Below are 25,339 nucleotides of genomic sequence, written 5' to 3' on the forward strand. Positions count from 1 at the left end.
CTCTGTACTCTTGGTTTCTTTATGATTAAGTTTTGTTTCATATTGCATCATTTCAATTCCGGTAACTTACATCTTCAAAATTTTACATAAGTGCTAACACCAACAATTACTTTATTTTGTAAGACATTTAGAAGTAATTTGATTTTTTTGATCAATTTTTCCTTTCAGCTTACTTATTTTGCTAAGAATAATGACTACATTTAAGGAAAGACAAACAGTCATATTCTTTGGTTATGGAAGCAAAGATGTGGGCTTGTTTGCTTATCAATAACCAAATTCTTGATTCAGTTTTTACAGAAAGTATATTTATCGTCTAAAGCACCGCAATCAGTAAACAAACCATTGCTCATAAATGACCTCGTGGCGCAACGGTAGCGCGTCTGACTCCAGATCAGAAAGTTGCGTGTTCAAATCACGTCGGGGTCAATTACCATTTTGAAGATGAAATTTACCAAATGAAACACCATAAAAGAAACAAATTGCCAAGTCTGTCATCCACCTTCTGTAATGTGATATTTGCTCACAGGGATAACTATATCACCTGCACAGTTTCATAATAAATGCCCATTCTGCTCATTTCTCATAATACTTATACAAAAAATACCCAGTTAATTGGACATCACCATATCTTGACATTGAAGCATACTCTGTACTCTTGGTTTCTTTATGATTAAGTTTTGTTTCATATTGCATCATTTCAATTCCGGTAACTTACATCTTCAAAATTTTACATAAGTTCTAACACCAACAATTACTTTATTTTGTAAGACATTTAGAAGTAATTTGATTTTTTTTAACAATTTTTCCTTTCAGCTTACTTATTTTGCTAAGAATAATGACTTTACATTTAAGGAAAGACAAACAGTCGTATTCTTTGGTTATGGAAGCAAAGATGTGGGCTTGTTTGCTTATCAATAACCAAATTCTTGATTCAGTTTTTACAGAAAGTATATTTATCGTCTAAAGCACCGCAATCAGTAAACAAACCATTGCTCATAAATGACCTCGTGGCGCAACGGTAGCGCGTCTGACTCCAGATCAGAAGGTTGCGTGTTCAAATCACGTCGGGGTCAATTACCATTTTGAAGATGAAATTTACCAAATGAAACACCATAAAAGAAACAAATTGCCAAGTCTGTCATCCACCTTCTGTAATGTGATATTTGCTCACAGTTATAACTATATCACCTGCACAGTTTCATAATAAATGCCCATTCTGCTCATTTCTCATATTACTTATACAAAAAATACCCAGTTAATTGGACATCACCATATCTTGACATTGAAGCATACTCTGTACTCTTGGTTTCTTTATGATTAAGTTTTGTTTCATATTGCATCATTTCAATTCCGGTAACTTACATCTTCAAAATTTTACATAAGTGCTAACACCAACAATTACTTTATTTTGTAAGACATTTAGAAGTAATTTGATTTTTTTGATAAATTTTTCCTTTCAGCTTACTTATTTTGCTAAGAATAATGACTACATTTAAGGAAAGACAAACAGTCATATTCTTTGGTTATGGAAGCAAAGATGTGGGCTTGTTTGCTTATCAATAACCAAATTCTTGATTCAGTTTTTACAGAAAGTATATTTATCGTCTAAAGCACCGCAATCAGTAAACATACCATTGCTCATAAATGACCTCGTGGCGCAACGGTAGCGCGTCTCACTCCAGATCAGAAGTTTGCGTGTTCAAATCACGTCAGGGTCAATTACTACTTTGAAGATGAAATTTACCAAATGAAACACCATAAAAGAAACAAATTGCCAAGTCTGTCATCCACCTTCTGTAATGTGATATTTGCTCACAGGGATAACTATATCACCTGCACAGTTTCATAATAAATGCCCATTCTGCTCATTTCTCATATTACTTATACAAAAAATACCCAGTTAATTGGACATCACCATATCTTGACATTGAAGCATACTCTGTACTCTTGGTTTCTTTATGATTAAGTTTTGTTTCATATTGCATCATTTCAATTCCGGTAACTTACATCTTCAAAATTTTACATAAGTGCTAACACCAACAATTACTTTATTTTGTAAGACATTTAGAAGTAATTTGATTTTTTTGATCAATTTTTCCTTTCAACTTACTTATTTTGCTAAGAATAATGACTACATTTAAGGAAAGACAAACAGTCATATTCTTTGGTTATGGAAGCAAAGATGTGGGCTTGTTTGCTTATCAATAACCAAATTCTTGATTCAGTTTTTACAGAAAGTATATTTATCGTCTAAAGCACCGCAATCAGTAAACAAACCATTGCTCATAAATGACCTCGTGGCGCAACGGTAGCGCGTCTGACTCCAGATCAGAAGGATGCGTGTTCAAATCACGTTGGGGTCAATTACCATTTTGAAGATGAAATTTACCAAATGAAACACCATAAAAGAAACAAATTGCCAAGTTTGTCATCCACCTTCTGTAATGTGATATTTGCTCACAGGGATAATTATATCACCTGCACAGTTTCATAATAAATGCCCATTCTGCTCATTTCTCATAATACTTATACAAAAAATACCCAGTTAATTGGACATCACCATATCTTGACATTGAAGCATACTCTGTACTCTTGGTTTCTTTATGATTAAGTTTTGTTTCATATTGCATCATTTCAATTCCGGTAACTTACATCTTCAAAATTTTACATACGTGCTAACACCAACAATTACTTTATTTTGTAAGACATTTAGAAGTAATTTGATTTTTTTGATCAATTTTTCCTTTCAGCTTACTTATTTTGCTAAGAATAATGACTCTACATTTAAGGAAAGACAAACAGTCATATTCTTTGGTTATGGAAGCAAAGATGTGGGCTTGTTTGCTTATCAATAACCAAATTCTTGATTCAGTTTTTACAGAAAGTATATTTATCGTCTAAAGCACCGCAATCAGTAAACAAACCATTGCTCATAAATGACCTCGTGGTGCAACGGTAGCGCGTCTGACTCCAGATCAGAAGGTTGCGTGTTCAAATCACGTCGGGGTCAATTACCATTTTGAAGATGAAATTTACCAAATGAAACACCATAAAAGAAACAAATTGCCAAGTCTGTCATCCACCTTCTGTAATGTGATATTTGCTCACAGTTATAACTATATCACCTGCACAGTTTCATAATAAATGCCCATTCTGCTCATTTCTCATATTACTTATACAAAAAATACCCAGTTAATTGGACATCACCATATCTTGACATTGAAGCATACTCTGTACTCTTGGTTTCTTTATGATTAAGTTTTGTTTCATATTGCATCATTTCAATTCCGGTCACTTACAACTTCAAAATTTTACATAAGTGCTAACACCAACAATTACTTTATTTTGTAAGACATTTAGAAGTAATTTGATTTTATGATCAATTTTTCCTTTCAGCTTACTTATTTTGCTAAGAATAATGACTACATTTAAGGAAAGACAAACAGTCATATTCTTTGGTTATGGAAGCAAAGATGTGGGCTTGTTTGCTTATCAATAACCAAATTCTTGATTCAGTTTTTACAGAAAGTATATTTATCGTCTAAAGCACCGCAATCAGTAAACAAACCATTGCTCATAAATGACCTCGTGGCGCAACGGTAGCGCGTCTCACTCCAGATCAGAAGGTTGCGTGTTCAAATCACGTCAGGGTCAATTACTATTTTGAAGATGAAATTTACCAAATGAAACACCATAAAAGAAACAAATTGCCAAGTCTGTCATCCACCTTCTGTAATGTGATATTTGCTCACAGGGATAACTATATCACCTGCACAGTTTCATAATAAATGCCCATTCTGCTCATTTCTCATAATACTTATACAAAAAATACCCAGTTAATTGGACATCACCATATCTTGACATTGAAGCATACTCTGTACTCTTGGTTTCTTTATGATTAAGTTTTGTTTCATATTGCATCATTTCAATTCCGGTAACTTACATCTTCAAAATTTTACATAAGTTCTAACACCAACAATTACTTTATTTTGTAAGACATTTAGAAGTAATTTGATTTTTTTTAACAATTTTTCCTTTCAGCTTACTTATTTTGCTAAGAATAATGACTTTACATTTAAGGAAAGACAAACAGTCGTATTCTTTGGTTATGGAAGCAAAGATGTGGGCTTGTTTGCTTATCAATAACCAAATTCTTGATTCAGTTTTTACAGAAAGTATATTTATCGTCTAAAGCACCGCAATCAGTAAACAAACCATTGCTCATAAATGACCTCGTGGCGCAACGGTAGCGCGTCTGACTCCAGATCAGAAGGTTGCGTGTTCAAATCACGTCGGGGTCAATTACCATTTTGAAGATGAAATTTACCAAATGAAACACCATAAAAGAAACAAATTGCCAAGTCTGTCATCCACCTTCTGTAATGTGATATTTGCTCACAGTTATAACTATATCACCTGCACAGTTTCATAATAAATGCCCATTCTGCTCATTTCTCATATTACTTATACAAAAAATACCCAGTTAATTGGACATCACCATATCTTGACATTGAAGCATACTCTGTACTCTTGGTTTCTTTATGATTAAGTTTTGTTTCATATTGCATCATTTCAATTCCGGTAACTTACATCTTCAAAATTTTACATAAGTGCTAACACCAACAATTACTTTATTTTGTAAGACATTTAGAAGTAATTTGATTTTTTTGATAAATTTTTCCTTTCAGCTTACTTATTTTGCTAAGAATAATGACTACATTTAAGGAAAGACAAACAGTCATATTCTTTGGTTATGGAAGCAAAGATGTGGGCTTGTTTGCTTATCAATAACCAAATTCTTGATTCAGTTTTTACAGAAAGTATATTTATCGTCTAAAGCACCGCAATCAGTAAACATACCATTGCTCATAAATGACCTCGTGGCGCAACGGTAGCGCGTCTCACTCCAGATCAGAAGTTTGCGTGTTCAAATCACGTCAGGGTCAATTACTACTTTGAAGATGAAATTTACCAAATGAAACACCATAAAAGAAACAAATTGCCAAGTCTGTCATCCACCTTCTGTAATGTGATATTTGCTCACAGGGATAACTATATCACCTGCACAGTTTCATAATAAATGCCCATTCTGCTCATTTCTCATATTACTTATACAAAAAATACCCAGTTAATTGGACATCACCATATCTTGACATTGAAGCATACTCTGTACTCTTGGTTTCTTTATGATTAAGTTTTGTTTCATATTGCATCATTTCAATTCCGGTAACTTACATCTTCAAAATTTTACATAAGTGCTAACACCAACAATTACTTTATTTTGTAAGACATTTAGAAGTAATTTGATTTTTTTGATCAATTTTTCCTTTCAACTTACTTATTTTGCTAAGAATAATGACTACATTTAAGGAAAGACAAACAGTCATATTCTTTGGTTATGGAAGCAAAGATGTGGGCTTGTTTGCTTATCAATAACCAAATTCTTGATTCAGTTTTTACAGAAAGTATATTTATCGTCTAAAGCACCGCAATCAGTAAACAAACCATTGCTCATAAATGACCTCGTGGCGCAACGGTAGCGCGTCTGACTCCAGATCAGAAGGATGCGTGTTCAAATCACGTTGGGGTCAATTACCATTTTGAAGATGAAATTTACCAAATGAAACACCATAAAAGAAACAAATTGCCAAGTTTGTCATCCACCTTCTGTAATGTGATATTTGCTCACAGGGATAATTATATCACCTGCACAGTTTCATAATAAATGCCCATTCTGCTCATTTCTCATAATACTTATACAAAAAATACCCAGTTAATTGGACATCACCATATCTTGACATTGAAGCATACTCTGTACTCTTGGTTTCTTTATGATTAAGTTTTGTTTCATATTGCATCATTTCAATTCCGGTAACTTACATCTTCAAAATTTTACATAAGTGCTAACACCAACAATTACTTTATTTTGTAAGACATTTAGAAGTAATTTGATTTTTTTGATCAATTTTTCCTTTCAGCTTACTTATTTTGCTAAGAATAATGACTCTACATTTAAGGAAAGACAAACAGTCATATTCTTTGGTTATGGAAGCAAAGATGTGGGCTTGTTTGCTTATCAATAACCAAATTCTTGATTCAGTTTTTACAGAAAGTATATTTATCGTCTAAAGCACCGCAATCAGTAAACAAACCATTGCTCATAAATGACCTCGTGGTGCAACGGTAGCGCGTCTGACTCCAGATCAGAAGGTTGCGTGTTCAAATCACGTCGGGGTCAATTACCATTTTGAAGATGAAATTTACCAAATGAAACACCATAAAAGAAACAAATTGCCAAGTCTGTCATCCACCTTCTGTAATGTGATATTTGCTCACAGTTATAACTATATCACCTGCACAGTTTCATAATAAATGCCCATTCTGCTCATTTCTCATATTACTTATACAAAAAATACCCAGTTAATTGGACATCACCATATCTTGACATTGAAGCATACTCTGTACTCTTGGTTTCTTTATGATTAAGTTTTGTTTCATATTGCATCATTTCAATTCCGGTCACTTACAACTTCAAAATTTTACATAAGTGCTAACACCAACAATTACTTTATTTTGTAAGACATTTAGAAGTAATTTGATTTTATGATCAATTTTTCCTTTCAGCTTACTTATTTTGCTAAGAATAATGACTACATTTAAGGAAAGACAAACAGTCATATTCTTTGGTTATGGAAGCAAAGATGTGGGCTTGTTTGCTTATCAATAACCAAATTCTTGATTCAGTTTTTACAGAAAGTATATTTATCGTCTAAAGCACCGCAATCAGTAAACAAACCATTGCTCATAAATGACCTCGTGGCGCAACGGTAGCGCGTCTCACTCCAGATCAGAAGGTTGCGTGTTCAAATCACGTCAGGGTCAATTACTATTTTGAAGATGAAATTTACCAAATGAAACACCATAAAAGAAACAAATTGCCAAGTCTGTCATCCACCTTCTGTAATGTGATATTTGCTCACAGGGATAACTATATCACCTGCACAGTTTCATAATAAATGCCCATTCTGCTCATTTCTCATATTACTTATACAAAAAATACCCAGTTAATTGGACATCACCATATCTTGACATTGAAGCATACTCTGTACTCTTGGTTTCTTTATGATTAAGTTTTGTTTCATATTGCATCATTTCAATTCCGGTCACTTACAACTTCAAAATTTTACATAAGTGCTAACACCAACAATTACTTTATTTTGTAAGACATTTAGAAGTAATTTGATTTTTTTGATCAATTTTTCCTTTCAGCTTACTTATTTTGCTAAGAATAATGACTTTACATTTAAGGAAAGACAAACAGTCATATTCTTTGGTTATGGAAGCAAAGATGTGGGCTTGTTTGCTTATCAATAACCAAATTCTTGATTCAGTTTTTACAGAAAGTATATTTATCGTCTAAAGCACCGCAATCAGTAAACAAAACATTGCTCATAAATGACCTCGTGGCGCAACGGTAGCGCGTCTGACTCCAGATCAGAAGGTTGCGTGTTCAAATCATGTCAGGGTCAATTACCATTTTGAAGATGAAATTTACCAAATGAAACACCATAAAAGAAACAAATTGCCAAGTCTGTCATCCACCTTCTGTAATGTGATATTTGCTCACAGTTATAACTATATCACCTGCACAGTTTCATAATAAATGCCCATTCTGCTCATTTCTCATATTACTTATACAAAAAATACCCAGTTAATTGGACATCACCATATCTTGACATTGAAGCATACTCTGTACTCTTGGTTTCTTTATGATTAAGTTTTGTTTCATATTGCATCATTTCAATTCCGGTAACTTACATCTTCAAAATTTTACATAAGTGCTAACACCAACAATTACTTTATTTTGTAAGACATTTAGAAGTAATTTGATTTTTTTGATAAATTTTTCCTTTCAACTTACTTATTTTGCTAAGAATAATGACTACATTTAAGGAAAGACAAACAGTCATATTCTTTGGTTATGGAAGCAAAGATGTGGGCTTGTTTGCTTATCAATAACCAAATTCTTGATTCAGTTTTTACAGAAAATATATTTATCGTCTAAAGCACCGCAATCAGTAAACAAACCATTGCTCATAAATGACCTCGTGGCGCAACGGTAGCGCGTCTGACTCCAGATCAGAAGGTTGCGTGTTCAAATCACGTCGGGGTCAATTACAATTTTGAAGATGAAATTTACCAAATGAAACACCATAAAAGAAACAAATTGCCAAGTCTGTCATCCACCTTCTGTAATGTGATATTTGCTCACAGGTATAACTATATCACCTGCACAGTTTCATAATAAATGCCCATTCTGCTCATTTCTCATATTACTTATACAAAAAAAACCCAGTTAATTGGACATCACCATATCTTGACATTGAAGCATACTCTGTACTCTTGGTTTCTTTATGATTAAGTTTTGTTTCATATTGCATCATTTCAATTCCGGTCATTTACAACTTCAAAATTTTACATAAGTGCTAAAACCAACAATTACTTTATTTTGTAAGACATTTAGAAGTAATTTGATTTTTTTGATACATTTTTCCTTTCAGCTTACTTATTTTGCTAAGAATAATGACTACATTTAAGGAAAAGACAAACAGTCATATTCTTTGGTTATGGAAGCAAAGATGTGGGCTTGTTTGCTTATCAATAACCAAATTCTTGATTCAGTTTTTACTGAAAGTATATTTATCGTCTAAAGCACCGCAATCAGTAAACAAACCATTGCTCATAAATGACCTCGTGGCGCAACGGTAGCGCGTCTGACTCCAGATCAGAAAGTTGCGTGTTCAAATCACGTCGGGGTCAATTACCATTTTGAAGATGAAATTTACCAAATGAAACACCATAAAAGAAACAAATTGCCAAGTCTGTCATCCACCTTCTGTAATGTGATATTTGCTCACAGGGATAACTATATCACCTGCACAGTTTCATAATAAATGCCCATTCTGCTCATTTCTCATAATACTTATACAAAAAATACCCAGTTAATTGGACATCACCATATCTTGACATTGAAGCATACTCTGTACTCTTGGTTTCTTTATGATTAAGTTTTGTTTCATATTGCATCATTTCAATTCCGGTAACTTACATCTTCAAAATTTTACATAAGTGCTAACACCAACAATTACTTTATTTTGTAAGACATTTAGAAGTAATTTGATTTTTTTGATCAATTTTTCCTTTCAACTTACTTATTTTGCTAAGAATAATGACTACATTTAAGGAAAGACAAACAGTCATATTCTTTGGTTATGGAAGCAAAGATGTGGGCTTGTTTGCTTATCAATAACCAAATTCTTGATTCAGTTTTTACAGAAAGTATATTTATCGTCTAAAGCACCGCAATCAGTAAACAAACCATTGCTCATAAATGACCTCGTGGCGCAACGGTAGCGCGTCTGACTCCAGATCAGAAGGTTGCGTGTTCAAATCACGTCGCGGTCAATTACCATTTTGAAGATGAAATTTACCAAATGAAACACCATAAAAGAAACAAATTGCCAAGTCTGTCATCCACCTTCTGTAATGTGATATTTGCTCACAGTTATAACTATATCACCTGCACAGTTTCATAATAAATGCCCATTCTGCTCATTTCTCATATTACTTATACAAAAAATACCCAGTTAATTGGACATCACCATATCTTGACATTGAAGCATACTCTGTACTCTTGGTTTCTTTATGATTAAGTTTTGTTTCATATTGCATCATTTCAATTCCGGTCACTTACAACTTCAAAATTTTACATAAGTGCTAACACCAACAATTACTTTATTTTGTAAGACATTTAGAAGTAATTTGATTTTATGATCAATTTTTCCTTTCAGCTTACTTATTTTGCTAAGAATAATGACTACATTTAAGGAAAGACAAACAGTCATATTCTTTGGTTATGGAAGCAAAGATGTGGGCTTGTTTGCTTATCAATTACCAAATTCTTGATTCAGTTTTTACAGAAAATATATTTATCGTCTAAAGCACCGCAATCAGTAAACAAACCATTGCTCATAAATGACCTCGTGGCGCAACGGTAGCGCGTCTGACTCCAGATCAGAAGGTTGCGTGTTCAAATCACGTCGGGGTCAATTACCATTTTGAAGATGAAATTTACCAAATGAAACACCATAAAAGAAACAAATTGCCAAGTCTGTCATCCACCTTCTGTAATGTGGTATTTGCTCACAGGTATAACTATATCACCTGCACAGTTTCATAATAAATGCCCATTCTGCTCATTTCTCATATTACTTATACAAAAAATACCCAGTTAATTGGACATCACCATATCTTGACATTGAAGCATACTCTGTACTCTTGGTTTCTTTATGATTAAGTTTTGTTTCATATTGCATCATTTCAATTCCGGTCATTTACAACTTCAAAATTTTACATAAGTGCTAAAACCAACAATTACTTTATTTTGTAAGACATTTAGAAGTAATTTGATTTTTTTGATCAATTTTTCCTTTCAGCTTACTTATTTTGCTAAGAATAATGACTTTACATTTAAGGAAAGACAAACAGTCATATTCTTTGGTTATGGAAGCAAAGATGTGGGCTTGTTTGCTTATCAATAACCAAATTCTTGATTCAGTTTTTACAGAAAGTATATTTATCGTCTAAAGCACCGCAATCAGTAAACAAACCATTGCTCATAAATGACCTCGTGGCGCAACGGTAGCGCGACTGACTCCAAATCAGAAGGTTGCGTGTTCAAATCACGTCGGGGTCAATTACCATTCTGAAGATGAAATTTACCAAATGAAACACCATAAAAGAAACAAATTGCCAAGTCTGTCATCCACCTTCTGTAATGTGATATTTGCTCACAGGGATAACTATATCACCTGCACAGTTTCATAATAAATGCCCATTCTGCTCATTTCTCATAATACTTATACAAAAAATACCCAGTTAATTTGACATCACCATATCTTGACATTGAAGCATACTCTGTACTCTTGGTTTCTTTATGATTAAGTTTTGTTTCATATTGCATCATTTCAATTCCGGTCACAGACAACTTCAAAATTTTACATAAGTGCTAACACCAACAATTACTTTATTTTGTAAGACATTTAGAAGTAATTTGATTTTTTTGATAAATTTTTCCTTTCAGCTTACTTATTTTGCTAAGAATAATGACTTTACATTTAAGGACAGACAAACAGTCATATTCTTTGGTTATGGAAGCAAAGATGTGGGCTTCTTTGCTTATCAATAACCAAATTCTTGATTCAGTTTTTACAGAAAGTATATTTATCGTATAAAGCACCACAATCAGTAAACAAACCATTGCTCATAAATGACCTCGTGGCGCAACGGTAGCGTGTCTGACTCCATATCAGAAGGTTGCGTGTTCAAATCATGTTGGGGTTAATTACCATTTTGAAGATGAAATTTACCAAATGAAACACCATAAAAGAAACAAATTGCCAAGTCTGTCATCCACCTTCTGTAATGTGATATTTGCTCACAGGGATAACTATATCACCTGCACAGTTTCATAATAAATGCTCATTTCTCATAATAATTATAAAAAAATACCCAGTTAATTGGACATCACCATATCTTGACATTGAAGCATACTCTGTACTCTTGGTTTCTTTATGATTAAGTTTTGTTTCATATTGCATCATTTCAATTCCGGTAACTTACATCTTCAAAATTTTACATAAGTGCTAACACCAACAATTACTTTATTTTGTAAGACATTTAGAAGTAATTTTATTTTTTTGATCAATTTTTCCTTTCAGCTTACTTATTTTGCTAAGAATAATGACTACATTTAAGGAAAGACAAACAGTCATATTCTTTGGTTATGGAAGCAAAGATGTGGGCTTGTTTGCTTATCAATAACCAAATTCTTGATTCAGTTTTTACAGAAAGTATATTTATCGTCTAAAGCACCGCAATCAGTAAACAAACCATTGCTCATAAATGACCTCGTGGCGCAACGGTAGCGCGTCTGACTCCAGATCAGAAGGTTGCGTGTTCAAATCACGTCGGGGTTAATTACCATTTTGAACATGAAATTTACCAAATGAAACACCATAAAAGAAACAAATTGCCAAGTCTGTCATCCACCTTCTGTAATGTGATATTTGCTCACAGGGATAACTATATCACCTGCACAGTTTCATAATAAATGCCCATTCTGCTCATTTCTCATAATACTTATACAAAAAATACCCAGTTAATTGGACATCACCATATCTTGACATTGAAGCATACTCTGTACTCTTGGTTTCTTTATGATTAAGTTTTGTTTCATATTGCATCATTTCAATTCCGGTAACTTACATCTTCAAAATTTTACATAAGTGCTAACACCAACAATTACTTTATTTTGTAAGACATTTAGAAGTAATTTGATTTTTTTGATCAATTTTTCCTTTCAGCTTACTTATTTTGCTAAGAATAATGACTACATTTAAGGAAAGACAAACAGTCATATTCTTTGGTTATGGAAGCAAAGATGTGGGCTTGTTTGCTTATCAATAACCAAATTCTTGATTCAGTTTTTACAGAAAGTATACTTATCGTCTAAAGCACCGCAATCAGTAAACAAACCATTGCTCATAAATGACCTCATGGCACAACGGTAGCGCGTCTGACTCCAGATCAGAAAGTTGCGTGTTCAAATCACGTCGGGGTCAATTACCATTTTGAAGATGAAATTTACCAAATGAAACACCATAAAAGAAACAAATTGCCAAGTCTGTCATCCACCTTCTGTAATGTGATATTTGCTCACAGGGATAACTATATCACCTGCACAGTTTCATAATAAATGCCCATTCTGCTCATTTCTCATATTACTTATACAAAAAATACCCACTTAATTGGACATCACCATATCTTAACATTGAAGCATACTCTGTACTCTTGGTTTCTTTATGATTAAGTTTTGTTTCATATTGCATCATTTCAATTCCGGTCACTTACAACTTCAAAATTTTACATAAGTGCTTACACCAACAATTACTTTATTTTGTAAGACATTTAGAAGTAATTTGATTTTTTTGATCAATTTTTCCTTTCAGCTTACTTATTTTGCTAAGAATAATGACTACATTTAAGGAAAGACAAACAGTCATATTCTTTGGTTATGGAAGCAAAGATGTGGGCTAGTTAGCTTATCAATAACCAAATTCTTGATTCAGTTTTTACAGAAAGTATATTTATCGTCTAAAGCACCGCAATCAGTAAACAAACCATTGCTCATAAATGACCTCGTGGCGCAACGGTAGCGCGTCTGACTCCAGATCAGAAGGTTGCGTGTTCAAATCACGTCGTGGTCAATTACCATTTTGAACATGAAATTTACCAAATGAAACACCATAAAAGAAACAAATTGCCAAGTCTGTCATCCACCTTCTGTAATGTGATATTTGCTCACAGGGATAACTATATCACCTGCACAGTTTCATAATAAATGCCCATTCTGCTCATTTCTCATAATACTTATACAAAAAATACCCAGTTAATTGGACATCACCATATCTTGACATTGAAGCATACTCTGTACTCTTGGTTTCTTTATGATTAAGTTTTGTTTCATATTGCATCATTTCAATTCCGGTAACTTACATCTTCAAAATTTTACATAAGTGCTAACACCAACAATTACTTTATTTTGTAAGACATTTAGAAGTAATTTGATTTTTTTGATCAATTTTTCCTTTCAGCTTACTTATTTTGCTAAGAATAATGACTACATTTAAGGAAAGACAAACAGTCATATTCTTTGGTTATGGAAGCAAAGATGTGGGCTTGTTTGCTTATCAATAACCAAATTCTTGATTCAGTTTTTACAGAAAGTATACTTATCGTCTAAAGCACCGCAATCAGTAAACAAACCATTGCTCATAAATGACCTCGTGGCACAACGGTAGCGCGTCTGACTCCAGATCAGAAGTTTGCGTGTTCAAATCACGTCGGGGTCAATTACCATTTTGAAGATGAAATTTACCAAATGAAACACCATAAAAGAAACAAATTGCCAAGTCTGTCATCCACCTTCTGTAATGTGATATTTGCTCACAGGGATAACTATATCACCTGCACAGTTTCATAATAAATGCCCATTCTGCTCATTTCTCATATTACTTATACAAAAAATACCCAGTTAATTGGACATCACCATATCTTGACATTGAAGCATACTCTGTACTCTTGGTTTCTTTATGATTAAGTTTTGTTTCATATTGCATCATTTCAATTCCGGTCACTTACAACTTCAAAATTTTACATAAGTGCTTACACCAACAATTACTTTATTTTGTAAGACATTTAGAAGTAATTTGATTTTTTTTGATCAATTTTTCCTTTCAGCTTACTTATTTTGCTAAGAATAATGACTACATTTAAGGAAAGACAAACAGTCATATTCTTTGGTTATGGAAGCAAAGATGTGGGCTTGTTTGCTTATCAATAACCAAATTCTTGATTCAGTTTTTACAGAAAGTATATTTATCGTCTAAAGCACCGCAATCAGTAAACAAACCATTGCTCATAAATGACCTCGTGGCGCAACAGTAGCGCGTCTGACTCCAGATCAGAAGGTTGCGTGTTCAAATCACGTCGGGGTCAATTACCATTTTATAGATGAAATTTACCAAATGAAACACCATAAAAGAAACAAATTGCCAAGTCTGTCATCCACCTTCTGTAATGTGATATTTGCTCACAGGGATAACTATATCACCTGCACAGTTTCATAATAAATGCCCATTCTGCTCATTTCTCATAATACTTATACAAAAAATACCCAGTTAATTGGACATCACCATATCTTGACATTGAAGCATACTCTGTACTCTTGGTTTCTTTATGATTAAGTTTTGTTTCATATTGCATCATTTCAATTCCGGTAACTTACATCTTCAAAATTTTACATAAGTGCTAACACCAACAATTACTTTATTTTGTAAGACATTTAGAAGTAATTTGATTTTTTTGATCAATTTTTCCTTTCAGCTTACTTATTTTGCTAAGAATAATGACTACATTTAAGGAAAGACAAACAGTCATATTCTTTGGTTATGGAAGCAAAGATGTGGGCTTGTTTGCTTATCAATAACCAAATTCTTGATTCAGTTTTTACAGAAAGTATACTTATCGTCTAAAGCACCGCAATCAGTAAACAAACCATTGCTCATAAATGACCTCGTGGCACAACGGTAGTGCGTCTGACTCCAGATCAGAAGTTTGCGTGTTCAAATCACGTCGGGGTCAATTACCATTTTGAAGATGAAATTTACCAAATGAAACACCATAAAAGAAACAAATTGCCAAGTCTGTCATCCACCTTCTGTAATGTGATATTTGCTCACAGGGATAACTATATCACCTGCACAGTTTCATAATAAATGCCCATTCTGCTCATTTCTCATATTACTTATACAAAAAATACCCAGTTAATTGGACATCACCATATCTTGACATTGAAGCATACTCTGTACTCTTGGTTTCTTTATGATTAAGTTTTGTTTCATATTGCATCATTTCAATTCCGGTCACTTACAACTTCAAAATTTTACATAAGTGCTTACACCAACAATTACTTTATTTTGTAAGACATTTAGAAGTAATTTGATTTTTTTGATAAATTTTTCCTTTCAGCTTACTTATTTTGCTAAGAATAATGACTACATTTAAGGAAAGACAAACAGTCATATTCTTTGGTTATGGAAGCAAAGATGTGGGCTTGTTTGCTTATCAATAACCAAATTCTTGATTCAGTTTTTACAGAAAGTATATTTATCGTCTAAAGCACCGCAATCAGTAAACAAACCATTGCTCATAAATGACCTCGTGGCGCAACAGTAGCGCGTCTGACTCCAGATCAGAAGGTTGCGTGTTCAAATCACGTCGGGGTCAATTACCATTTTATAGATGAAATTTACCAAATGAAACACCATAAAAGAAACAAATTGCCAAGTCTGTCATCCACCTTCTGTAATGTGATATTTGCTCACAGGGATAACTATATCACCTGCACAGTTTCGTAATAAATGCCCATTCTGCTCATTTCTCATAATACTTATACAAAAAATACCCAGTTAATTTGACATCACCATATCTTGACATTGAAGCATACTCTGTACTCTTGGTTTCTTTATGATTAAGTTTTGTTTCATATTGCATCATTTCAATTCCGGTCACAGACAACTTCAAAATTTTACATAAGTGCTAACACCAACAATTACTTTATTTTGTAAGACATTTAGAAGTAATTTGATTTTTTTGATCAATTTTTCCTTTCAGCTTACTTATTTTGCTAAGAATAATGACTACATTTAAGGAAAGACAAACAGTCATATTCTTTGGTTATGGAAGCAAAGATGTGGGCTTGTTTGCTTATCAATAACCAAATTCTTGATTCAGTTTTTACAGAAAGTATATTTATCGTCTAAAGCACCGCAATCAGTAAACAAACCATTGCTCATAAATGACCTCGTGGCGCAACGGTAGCGCGTCTGACTCCAGATCAGAAGGTTGCGTGTTCAAATCACGTCGGGGTCAATTACCATTTTGAAGATGAAATTTACCAAATGAAACACCATAAAAGAAACAAATTGCAAAGTCTGTCATCCACCTTCTGTAATGTGATATTTGCTCACAGGGATAACTATATCACCTGCACAGTTTCATAATAAATGCCCATTCTGCTCATTTCTCATAATACTTATACAAAAAATACCCAGTTAATTGGACATCACCATATCTTGACATTGAAGCATACTCTGTACTCTTGGTTTCTTTATGATTAAGTTTTGTTTCATATTGCATCATTTCAATTCCGGTAACTTACATCTTCAAAATTTTACATAAGTGCTAACACCAACAATTACTTTATTTTGTAAGACATTTAGAAGTAATTTGATTTTTTTGATCAATTTTTCCTTTCAGCTTACTTATTTTGCTAAGAATAATGACTACATTTAAGGAAAGACAAACAGTCATATTCTTTGGTTATGGAAGCAAAGATGTGGGCTTGTTTGCTTATCAATAACCAAATTCTTGATTCAGTTTTTACAGAAAGTATACTTATCGTCTAAAGCACCGCAATCAGTAAACAAACCATTGCTCATAAATGACCTCGTGGCACAACGGTAGCGCGTCTGACTCCAGATCAGAAGTTTGCGTGTTCAAATCACGTCGGGGTCAATTACCATTTTGAAGATGAAATTTACCAAATGAAACACCATAAAAGAAACAAATTGCCAAGTCTGTCATCCACCTTCTGTAATGTGATATTTGCTCACAGGGATAACTATATCACCTGCACAGTTTCATAATAAATGCTCATTTCTCATATTACTTATACAAAAAATACCCAGTTAATTGGACATCACCATATCTTGACATTGAAGCATACTCTGTACTCTTGGTTTCTTTATGATTAAGTTTTGTTTCATATTGCATCATTTCAATTCCGGTCACTTACAACTTCAAAATTTTACATAAGTGCTTACACCAACAATTACTTTATTTTGTAAGACATTTAGAAGTAATTTGATTTTTTTGATCAATTTTTCCTTTCAGCTTACTTATTTTGCTAAGAATAATGACTACATTTAAGGAAAGACAAACAGTCATATTCTTTGGTTATGGAAGCAAAGATGTGGGCTTGTTTGCTTATCAATAACCAAATTCTTGATTCAGTTTTTACAGAAAGTATATTTATCGTCTAAAGCACCGCAATCAGTAAACAAACCATTGCTCATAAATGACCTCGTGGCGCAACAGTAGCGCGTCTGACTCCAGATCAGAAGGTTGCGTGTTCAAATCACGTCGGGGTCAATTACCATTTTATAGATGAAATTTACCAAATGAAACACCATAAAAGAAACAAATTGCCAAGTCTGTCATCCACCTTCTGTAATGTAATATTTGCTCACAGGGATAACTATATCACCTGCACAGTTTCATAATAAATGCCCATTCTGCTCATTTCTCATAATACTTATACAAAAAATACCCAGTTAATTTGACATCACCATATCTTGACATTGAAGCATACTCTGTACTCTTGGTTTCTTTATGATTAAGTTTTGTTTCATATTGCATCATTTCAATTCCGGTCACAGACAACTTCAAAATTTTACATAAGTGCTAACACCAACAATTACTTTATTTTGTAAGACATTTAGAAGTAATTTGATTTTTTTGATCAATTTTTCCTTTCAGCTTACTTATTTTGCTAAGAATAATGACTACATTTAAGGAAAGACAAACAGTCATATTCTTTGGTTATGGAAGCAAAGATGTGGGCTTGTTTGCTTATCAATAACCAAATTCTTGATTCAGTTTTTACAGAAAGTATATTTATCGTCTAAAGCACCGCAATCAGTAAACAAACCATTGCTCATAAATGACCTCGTGGCGCAACGGTAGCGCGTCTGACTCCAGATCAGAAGGTTGCGTGTTCAAATCACGTCGGGGTCAATTACCATTTTGAAGATGAAATTTACCAAATGAAACACCATAAAAGAAACAAATTGCAAAGTCTGTCATCCACCTTCTGTAATGTGATATTTGCTCACAGGGATAACTATATCACCTGCACAGTTTCATAATAAATGCCCATTCTGCTCATTTCTCATAATACTTATACAAAAAATACCCAGTTAATTGGACATCAGCATATCTTGACATTGAAGCATACTCTGTACTCTTGGTTTCTTTATGATTAAGTTTTGTTTCATATTGCATCATTTCAATTCCGGTAACTTACATCTTCAAAATTTTACATAAGTGCTAACACCAACAATTACTTTATTTTGTAAGACATTTAGAAGTAATTTGATTTTTTTGATCAATTTTTCCTTTCAGCTTACTTATTTTGCTAAGAATAATGACTACATTTAAGGAAAGACAAACAGTCATATTCTTTGGTTATGGAAGCAAAGATGTGGGCTTGTTTGCTTATCAATAACCAAATTCTTGATTCAGTTTTTACAGAAAGTATACTTATCGTCTAAAGCACCGCAATCAGTAAACAAACCATTGCTCATAAATGACCTCGTGGCACAACGGTAGCGCGTCTGACTCCAGATCAGAAGTTTGCGTGTTCAAATCACGTCGGGGTCAATTACCATTTTGAAGATGAAATTTACCAAATGAAACACCATAAAAGAAACAAATTGCCAAGTCTGTCATCCACCTTCTGTAATGTGATATTTGCTCACAGGGATAACTATATCACCTGCACAGTTTCATAATAAATGCCCATTCTGCTCATTTCTCATATTACTTATACAAAAAATACCCAGTTAATTGGACATCACCATATCTTGACATTGAAGCATACTCTGTACTCTTGGTTTCTTTATGATTAAGTTTTGTTTCATATTGCATCATTTCAATTCCGGTCACTTACAACTTCAAAATTTTACATAAGTGCTTACACCAACAATTACTTTATTTTGTAAGACATTTAGAAGTAATTTGATTTTTTTGATCAATTTTTCCTTTCAGCTTACTTATTTTGCTAAGAATAATGACTACATTTAAGGAAAGACAAACAGTCATATTCTTTGGTTATGGAAGCAAAGATGTGGGCTTGTTTGCTTATCAATAACCAAATTCTTGATTCAGTTTTTACAGAAAGTATATTTATCGTCTAAAGCACCGCAATCAGTAAACAAACCATTGCTCATAAATGACCTCGTGGCGCAACAGTAGCGCGTCTGACTCCAGATCAGAAGTTTGCGTGTTCAAATCACGTCGGGGTCAATTACCATTTTATAGATGAAATTTACCAAATGAAACACCATAAAAGAAACAAATTGCCAAGTCTGTCATCCACCTTCTGTAATGTGATATTTGCTCACAGGGATAACTATATCACCTGCACAGTTTCATAATAAATGCCCATTCTGCTCATTTCTCATAATACTTATACAAAAAATACCCAGTTAATTTGACATCACCATATCTTGACATTGAAGCATACTCTGTACTCTTGGTTTCTTTATGATTAAGTTTTGTTTCATATTGCATCATTTCAATTCCGGTCACAGACAACTTCAAAATTTTACATAAGTGCTAACACCAACAATTACTTTATTTTGTAAGACATTTAGAAGTAATTTGATTTTTTTGATCAATTTTTCCTTTCAGCTTACTTATTTTGCTAAGAATAATGACTACATTTAAGGAAAGACAAACAGTCATATTCTTTGGTTATGGAAGCAAAGATGTGGGCTTGTTTGCTTATCAATAACCAAATTCTTGATTCAGTTTTTACAGAAAGTATATTTATCGTCTAAAGCACCGCAATCAGTAAACAAACCATTGCTCATAAATGACCTCGTGGCGCAACGGTAGCGCGTCTGACTCCAGATCAGAAGGTTGCGTGTTCAAATCACGTCGGGGTCAATTACCATTTTGAAGATGAAATTTACCAAATGAAACACCATAAAAGAAACAAATTGCAAAGTCTGTCATCCACCTTCTGTAATGTGATATTTGCTCACAGGGATAACTATATCACCTGCACAGTTTCATAATAAATGCCCATTCTGCTCATTTCTCATAATACTTATACAAAAAATACCCAGTTAATTGGACATCACCATATCTTGACATTGAAGCATACTCTGTACTCTTGGTTTCTTTATGATTAAGTTTTGTTTCATATTGCATCATTTCAATTCCGGTAACTTACATCTTCAAAATTTTACATAAGTGCTAACACCAACAATTACTTTATTTTGTAAGACATTTAGAAGTAATTTGATTTTTTTGATAAATTTTTCCTTTCAGGTTACTTATTTTGCTAAGAATAATGACTACATTTAAGGAAAGACAAACAGTCATATTCTTTGGTTATGGAAGCAAAGATGTGGGCTTGTTTGCTTATCAATAACCAAATTCTTGATTCAGTTTTTACAGAAAGTATACTTATCGTCTAAAGCACCGCAATCAGTAAACAAACCATTGCTCATAAATGACCTCGTGGCACAACGGTAGCGCGTCTGACTCCAGATCAGAAGGTTGCGTGTTCAAATCACGTCGGGGTCAATTGCCATTTTGAAGATGAAATTTACCAAATGAAACACCATAAAAGAAACAAATTGCCAAGTCTGTCATCCACCTTCTGTAATGTGATATTTGCTCACAGGGATAACTATATCACCTGCACAGTTTCATAATAAATGCCCATTCTGCTCATTTCTCATATTACTTATACAAAAAATACCCAGTTAATTGGACATCACCATATCTTGACATTGAAGCATACTCTGTACTCTTGGTTTCTTTATGATTAAGTTTTGTTTCATATTGCATCATTTCAATTCCGGTCACTTACAACTTCAAAATTTTACATAAGTGCTTACACCAACAATTACTTTATTTTGTAAGACATTTAGAAGTAATTTGATTTTTTTGATCAATTTTTCCTTTCAGCTTACTTATTTTGCTAAGAATAATGACTACATTTAAGGAAAGACAAACAGTCATATTCTTTGGTTATGGAAGCAAAGATGTGGGCTTGTTTGCTTATCAATAACCAAATTCTTGATTCAGTTTTTACAGAAAGTATATTTATCGTCTAAAGCACCGCAATCAGTAAACAAACCATTGCTCATAAATGACCTCGTGGCGCAACAGTAGCGCGTCTGACTCCAGATCAGAAGGTTGCGTGTTCAAATCACGTCGGGGTCAATTACCATTTTATAGATGAAATTTACCAAATGAAACACCATAAAAGAAACAAATTGCCAAGTCTGTCATCCACCTTCTGTAATGTGATATTTGCTCACAGAGATAACTATATCACCTGCACAGTTTCATAATAAATGCCCATTCTGCTCATTTCTCATAATACTTATACAAAAAATACCCAGTTAATTTGACATCACCATATCTTGACATTGAAGCATACTCTGTACTCTTGGTTTCTTTATGACTAAGTTTTGTTTCATATTACATCATTTCAATTCCGGTCACAGACAACTTCAAAATTTTACGTAAGTGCTAACACCAACAATTACTTTATTTTGTAAGACATTTAGAAGTAATTTTATTTTTTTGATCAATTTTTCCTTTCAGCTTACTTATTTTGCTAAGAATAATGACTACATTTAAGGAAAGACAAACAGTCATATTCTTTGGTTATGGAAGCAAAGATGTGGGCTTGTTTGCTTATCAATACCAAATTCTTGATTCAGTTTTTACAGAAAGTATATTTATCGTCTAAAGCACCGCAATCAGTAAACAAACCATTGCTCATAAATGACCTCGTGGCGCAACGGTAGCGCGTCTGACTCCAGATCAGAAGGTTGCGTGTTCAAATCACGTCGGGGTCAATTACCATTTTGAAGATGAAATTTACCAAATGAAACACCATAAAAGAAACAAATTGCCAAGTCTGTCATCCACCTTCTGTAATGTGATATTTGCTCACAGGGATAACTATATCACCTGCACAGTTTCATAATAAATGCCCATTCTGCTCATTTCTCATAATACTTATACAAAAAATACCCAGTTAATTTGACATCACCATATCTTGACATTGAAGCATACTCTGTACTCTTGGTTTCTTTATGATTAAGTTTTGTTTCATATTGCATCATTTCAATTCCGGTAACTTACATCTTCAAAATTTTACATAAGTGCTAACACCAACAATTACTTTATTTTGTAAGACATTTAGAAGTAATTTGATTTTTTTGATCAATTTTTCCTTTCAGCTTACTTATTTTGCTAAGAATAATGACTACATTTAAGGAAAGACAAACAGTCATATTCTTTGGTTATGGAAGCAAAGATGTGGGCTTGTTTGCTTATCAATAACCAAATTCTTGATTCAGTTTTTACAGAAAGTATACTTATCGTCTAAAGCACCGCAATCAGTAAACAAACCATTGCTCATAAATGACCTCATGGCACAACGGTAGCGCGTCTGACTCCAGATCAGAAGGTTGCGTGTTCAAATCACGTCGGGGTCAATTACCATTTTGAAGATGAAATTTACCAAATAAAACACCATAAAAGAAACAAATTGCCAAGTCTGTCATCCACCTTCTGTAATGTGATATTTGCTCACAGGGATAACTATATCACCTGCACAGTTTCATAATAAATGCCCATTCTGCTCATTTCTCATATTACTTATACAAAAAATACCCAGTTAATTGGACATCACCATATCTTGACATTGAAGCATACTCTGTACTCTTGGTTTCTTTATGATTAAGTTTTGTTTCATATTGCATCATTTCAATTCCGGTCACTTACAACTTAAAAATTTTACATCAGTGCTTACACCAACAATTACTTTATTTTGTAAGACATTTAGAAGTAATTAGATTTTTTTGATCAATTTTTCCTTTCAGCTTACTTATTTTGCTAAGAATAATGACTACATTTAAGGAAAGACAAACAGTCATATTCTTTGGTTATGGAAGCAAAGATGTGGGCTTGTTTGCTTATCAATAACCAAATTCTTGATTCAGTTTTTACAGAAAGTATATTTATCGTCTAAAGCACCGCAATCAGTAAACAAACCATTGCTCATAAATGACCTCGTGGCGCAACGGTAGCGCGTCTGACTCCAGATCAGAAGGTTGCGTATTCAAATCACGTCGGGGTCAATTACCATTTTGAACATGAAATTTACCAAATGAAACACCATAAAAGAAACAAATTGCCAAGTCTGTCATCCACCTTCTGTAATGTGATATTTGCTCACAGGGATAATTATATAACCTGCACAGTTTCATAATAAATGCCCATTCTGCTCATTTCTCATAATACTTATACAAAAAATACCCAGTTAATTGGACATCACCATATCTTGACATTGAAGCATACTCTGTACTCTTGGTTTCTTTATGATTAAGTTTTGTTTCATATTGCATCATTTCAATTCCGGTAACTTACATCTTCAAAATTTTACATAAGTGCTAACACCAACAATTACTTTATTTTGTAAGACATTTAGAAGTAATTTGATTTTTTTGATCAATTTTTCCTTTCAGCTTACTTATTTTGCTAAGAATAATGACTACATTTAAGGAAAGACAAACAGTCATATTCTTTGGTTATGGAAGCAAAGATGTGGGCTTGTTTGCTTATCAATAACCAAATTCTTGATTCAGTTTTTACAGAAAGTATACTTATCGTCTAAAGCACCGCAATCAGTAAACAAACCATTGCTCATAAATGACCTCGTGGCACAACGGTAGCGCGTCTGACTCCAGATCAGAAGGTTGCGTGTTCAAATCACGTCGGGGTCAATTGCCATTTTGAAGATGAAATTTACCAAATGAAACACCATAAAAGAAACAAATTGCCAAGTCTGTCATCCACCTTCTGTAATGTGATATTTGCTCACAGGGATAACTATATCACCTGCACAGTTTCATAATAAATGCCCATTCTGCTCATTTCTCATATTACTTATACAAAAAATACCCAGTTAATTGGACATCACCATATCTTGACATTGAAGCATACTCTGTACTCTTGGTTTCTTTATGATTAAGTTTTGTTTCATATTGCATCATTTCAATTCCGGTCACTTACAACTTCAAAATTTTACATAAGTGCTTACACCAACAATTACTTTATTTTGTAAGACATTTAGAAGTAATTTGATTTTTTTGATCAATTTTTCCTTTCAGCTTACTTATTTTGCTAAGAATAATGACTACATTTAAGGAAAGACAAACAGTCATATTCTTTGGTTATGGAAGCAAAGATGTGGGCTTGTTTGCTTATCAATAACCAAATTCTTGATTCAGTTTTTACAGAAAGTATATTTATCGTCTAAAGCACCGCAATCAGTAAACAAACCATTGCTCATAAATGACCTCGTGGCGCAACAGTAGCGCGTCTGACTCCAGATCAGAAGGTTGCGTGTTCAAATCACGTCGGGGTCAATTACCATTTTATAGATGAAATTTACCAAATGAAACACCATAAAAGAAACAAATTGCCAAGTCTGTCATCCACCTTCTGTAATGTGATATTTGCTCACAGAGATAACTATATCACCTGCACAGTTTCATAATAAATGCCCATTCTGCTCATTTCTCATAATACTTATACAAAAAATACCCAGTTAATTTGACATCACCATATCTTGACATTGAAGCATACTCTGTACTCTTGGTTTCTTTATGACTAAGTTTTGTTTCATATTACATCATTTCAATTCCGGTCACAGACAACTTCAAAATTTTACGTAAGTGCTAACACCAACAATTACTTTATTTTGTAAGACATTTAGAAGTAATTTTATTTTTTTGATCAATTTTTCCTTTCAGCTTACTTATTTTGCTAAGAATAA

At 33.3% G+C, this 25,339-nt stretch overlaps 36 non-coding genes across 36 annotated transcripts; all 36 read left to right on the plus strand.

The window, feature by feature from the left end:
- The first annotated feature begins 354 nt into the window (after positions 1-354).
- Positions 355-426, plus strand: TRNAW-CCA (transfer RNA tryptophan (anticodon CCA)). Its single transcript has one exon. It is a non-coding gene; the product is annotated as a tRNA-Trp (tRNA).
- Positions 427-1,001: 575 nt separating this feature from the next.
- On the plus strand, positions 1,002-1,073 carry TRNAW-CCA (transfer RNA tryptophan (anticodon CCA)). The gene has a single exon. It is a non-coding gene; the product is annotated as a tRNA-Trp (tRNA).
- Positions 1,074-2,291: 1,218 nt separating this feature from the next.
- Positions 2,292-2,363, plus strand: TRNAW-CCA (transfer RNA tryptophan (anticodon CCA)). Its single transcript has one exon. It is a non-coding gene; the product is annotated as a tRNA-Trp (tRNA).
- A 575-nt stretch (positions 2,364-2,938) lies between these two features.
- On the plus strand, positions 2,939-3,010 carry TRNAW-CCA (transfer RNA tryptophan (anticodon CCA)). Its single transcript has one exon. It is a non-coding gene; the product is annotated as a tRNA-Trp (tRNA).
- Positions 3,011-3,582: 572 nt separating this feature from the next.
- Positions 3,583-3,654, plus strand: TRNAW-CCA (transfer RNA tryptophan (anticodon CCA)). The gene has a single exon. It is a non-coding gene; the product is annotated as a tRNA-Trp (tRNA).
- A 575-nt stretch (positions 3,655-4,229) lies between these two features.
- TRNAW-CCA (transfer RNA tryptophan (anticodon CCA)) lies at positions 4,230-4,301 on the plus strand. The gene has a single exon. It is a non-coding gene; the product is annotated as a tRNA-Trp (tRNA).
- Positions 4,302-5,519: 1,218 nt separating this feature from the next.
- On the plus strand, positions 5,520-5,591 carry TRNAW-CCA (transfer RNA tryptophan (anticodon CCA)). Its single transcript has one exon. It is a non-coding gene; the product is annotated as a tRNA-Trp (tRNA).
- A 575-nt stretch (positions 5,592-6,166) lies between these two features.
- On the plus strand, positions 6,167-6,238 carry TRNAW-CCA (transfer RNA tryptophan (anticodon CCA)). The gene has a single exon. It is a non-coding gene; the product is annotated as a tRNA-Trp (tRNA).
- A 572-nt stretch (positions 6,239-6,810) lies between these two features.
- Positions 6,811-6,882, plus strand: TRNAW-CCA (transfer RNA tryptophan (anticodon CCA)). Its single transcript has one exon. It is a non-coding gene; the product is annotated as a tRNA-Trp (tRNA).
- Positions 6,883-7,457: 575 nt separating this feature from the next.
- Positions 7,458-7,529, plus strand: TRNAW-CCA (transfer RNA tryptophan (anticodon CCA)). The gene has a single exon. It is a non-coding gene; the product is annotated as a tRNA-Trp (tRNA).
- Positions 7,530-8,102: 573 nt separating this feature from the next.
- On the plus strand, positions 8,103-8,174 carry TRNAW-CCA (transfer RNA tryptophan (anticodon CCA)). Its single transcript has one exon. It is a non-coding gene; the product is annotated as a tRNA-Trp (tRNA).
- Positions 8,175-8,748: 574 nt separating this feature from the next.
- TRNAW-CCA (transfer RNA tryptophan (anticodon CCA)) lies at positions 8,749-8,820 on the plus strand. Its single transcript has one exon. It is a non-coding gene; the product is annotated as a tRNA-Trp (tRNA).
- A 573-nt stretch (positions 8,821-9,393) lies between these two features.
- On the plus strand, positions 9,394-9,465 carry TRNAW-CCA (transfer RNA tryptophan (anticodon CCA)). The gene has a single exon. It is a non-coding gene; the product is annotated as a tRNA-Trp (tRNA).
- Positions 9,466-10,037: 572 nt separating this feature from the next.
- TRNAW-CCA (transfer RNA tryptophan (anticodon CCA)) lies at positions 10,038-10,109 on the plus strand. Its single transcript has one exon. It is a non-coding gene; the product is annotated as a tRNA-Trp (tRNA).
- A 575-nt stretch (positions 10,110-10,684) lies between these two features.
- On the plus strand, positions 10,685-10,756 carry TRNAW-CCA (transfer RNA tryptophan (anticodon CCA)). The gene has a single exon. It is a non-coding gene; the product is annotated as a tRNA-Trp (tRNA).
- Positions 10,757-11,966: 1,210 nt separating this feature from the next.
- On the plus strand, positions 11,967-12,038 carry TRNAW-CCA (transfer RNA tryptophan (anticodon CCA)). The gene has a single exon. It is a non-coding gene; the product is annotated as a tRNA-Trp (tRNA).
- Positions 12,039-12,611: 573 nt separating this feature from the next.
- Positions 12,612-12,683, plus strand: TRNAW-CCA (transfer RNA tryptophan (anticodon CCA)). The gene has a single exon. It is a non-coding gene; the product is annotated as a tRNA-Trp (tRNA).
- Positions 12,684-13,256: 573 nt separating this feature from the next.
- On the plus strand, positions 13,257-13,328 carry TRNAW-CCA (transfer RNA tryptophan (anticodon CCA)). The gene has a single exon. It is a non-coding gene; the product is annotated as a tRNA-Trp (tRNA).
- Positions 13,329-13,901: 573 nt separating this feature from the next.
- TRNAW-CCA (transfer RNA tryptophan (anticodon CCA)) lies at positions 13,902-13,973 on the plus strand. Its single transcript has one exon. It is a non-coding gene; the product is annotated as a tRNA-Trp (tRNA).
- A 574-nt stretch (positions 13,974-14,547) lies between these two features.
- TRNAW-CCA (transfer RNA tryptophan (anticodon CCA)) lies at positions 14,548-14,619 on the plus strand. The gene has a single exon. It is a non-coding gene; the product is annotated as a tRNA-Trp (tRNA).
- A 573-nt stretch (positions 14,620-15,192) lies between these two features.
- Positions 15,193-15,264, plus strand: TRNAW-CCA (transfer RNA tryptophan (anticodon CCA)). The gene has a single exon. It is a non-coding gene; the product is annotated as a tRNA-Trp (tRNA).
- Positions 15,265-15,837: 573 nt separating this feature from the next.
- On the plus strand, positions 15,838-15,909 carry TRNAW-CCA (transfer RNA tryptophan (anticodon CCA)). Its single transcript has one exon. It is a non-coding gene; the product is annotated as a tRNA-Trp (tRNA).
- A 573-nt stretch (positions 15,910-16,482) lies between these two features.
- On the plus strand, positions 16,483-16,554 carry TRNAW-CCA (transfer RNA tryptophan (anticodon CCA)). Its single transcript has one exon. It is a non-coding gene; the product is annotated as a tRNA-Trp (tRNA).
- A 573-nt stretch (positions 16,555-17,127) lies between these two features.
- Positions 17,128-17,199, plus strand: TRNAW-CCA (transfer RNA tryptophan (anticodon CCA)). The gene has a single exon. It is a non-coding gene; the product is annotated as a tRNA-Trp (tRNA).
- A 564-nt stretch (positions 17,200-17,763) lies between these two features.
- On the plus strand, positions 17,764-17,835 carry TRNAW-CCA (transfer RNA tryptophan (anticodon CCA)). Its single transcript has one exon. It is a non-coding gene; the product is annotated as a tRNA-Trp (tRNA).
- Positions 17,836-18,408: 573 nt separating this feature from the next.
- Positions 18,409-18,480, plus strand: TRNAW-CCA (transfer RNA tryptophan (anticodon CCA)). Its single transcript has one exon. It is a non-coding gene; the product is annotated as a tRNA-Trp (tRNA).
- A 573-nt stretch (positions 18,481-19,053) lies between these two features.
- Positions 19,054-19,125, plus strand: TRNAW-CCA (transfer RNA tryptophan (anticodon CCA)). Its single transcript has one exon. It is a non-coding gene; the product is annotated as a tRNA-Trp (tRNA).
- A 573-nt stretch (positions 19,126-19,698) lies between these two features.
- TRNAW-CCA (transfer RNA tryptophan (anticodon CCA)) lies at positions 19,699-19,770 on the plus strand. Its single transcript has one exon. It is a non-coding gene; the product is annotated as a tRNA-Trp (tRNA).
- A 573-nt stretch (positions 19,771-20,343) lies between these two features.
- TRNAW-CCA (transfer RNA tryptophan (anticodon CCA)) lies at positions 20,344-20,415 on the plus strand. The gene has a single exon. It is a non-coding gene; the product is annotated as a tRNA-Trp (tRNA).
- Positions 20,416-20,988: 573 nt separating this feature from the next.
- On the plus strand, positions 20,989-21,060 carry TRNAW-CCA (transfer RNA tryptophan (anticodon CCA)). Its single transcript has one exon. It is a non-coding gene; the product is annotated as a tRNA-Trp (tRNA).
- Positions 21,061-21,633: 573 nt separating this feature from the next.
- TRNAW-CCA (transfer RNA tryptophan (anticodon CCA)) lies at positions 21,634-21,705 on the plus strand. Its single transcript has one exon. It is a non-coding gene; the product is annotated as a tRNA-Trp (tRNA).
- A 572-nt stretch (positions 21,706-22,277) lies between these two features.
- On the plus strand, positions 22,278-22,349 carry TRNAW-CCA (transfer RNA tryptophan (anticodon CCA)). The gene has a single exon. It is a non-coding gene; the product is annotated as a tRNA-Trp (tRNA).
- A 573-nt stretch (positions 22,350-22,922) lies between these two features.
- On the plus strand, positions 22,923-22,994 carry TRNAW-CCA (transfer RNA tryptophan (anticodon CCA)). Its single transcript has one exon. It is a non-coding gene; the product is annotated as a tRNA-Trp (tRNA).
- A 573-nt stretch (positions 22,995-23,567) lies between these two features.
- TRNAW-CCA (transfer RNA tryptophan (anticodon CCA)) lies at positions 23,568-23,639 on the plus strand. Its single transcript has one exon. It is a non-coding gene; the product is annotated as a tRNA-Trp (tRNA).
- Positions 23,640-24,212: 573 nt separating this feature from the next.
- TRNAW-CCA (transfer RNA tryptophan (anticodon CCA)) lies at positions 24,213-24,284 on the plus strand. The gene has a single exon. It is a non-coding gene; the product is annotated as a tRNA-Trp (tRNA).
- A 573-nt stretch (positions 24,285-24,857) lies between these two features.
- Positions 24,858-24,929, plus strand: TRNAW-CCA (transfer RNA tryptophan (anticodon CCA)). The gene has a single exon. It is a non-coding gene; the product is annotated as a tRNA-Trp (tRNA).
- Positions 24,930-25,339: the final 410 nt, after the last annotated feature.

The sequence above is a fragment of the Pseudophryne corroboree genome, chromosome 6 (assembly GCF_028390025.1).
Source record: "Pseudophryne corroboree isolate aPseCor3 chromosome 6, aPseCor3.hap2, whole genome shotgun sequence".
NCBI classification, from domain to species: Eukaryota; Metazoa; Chordata; class Amphibia; order Anura; family Myobatrachidae; genus Pseudophryne; species Pseudophryne corroboree.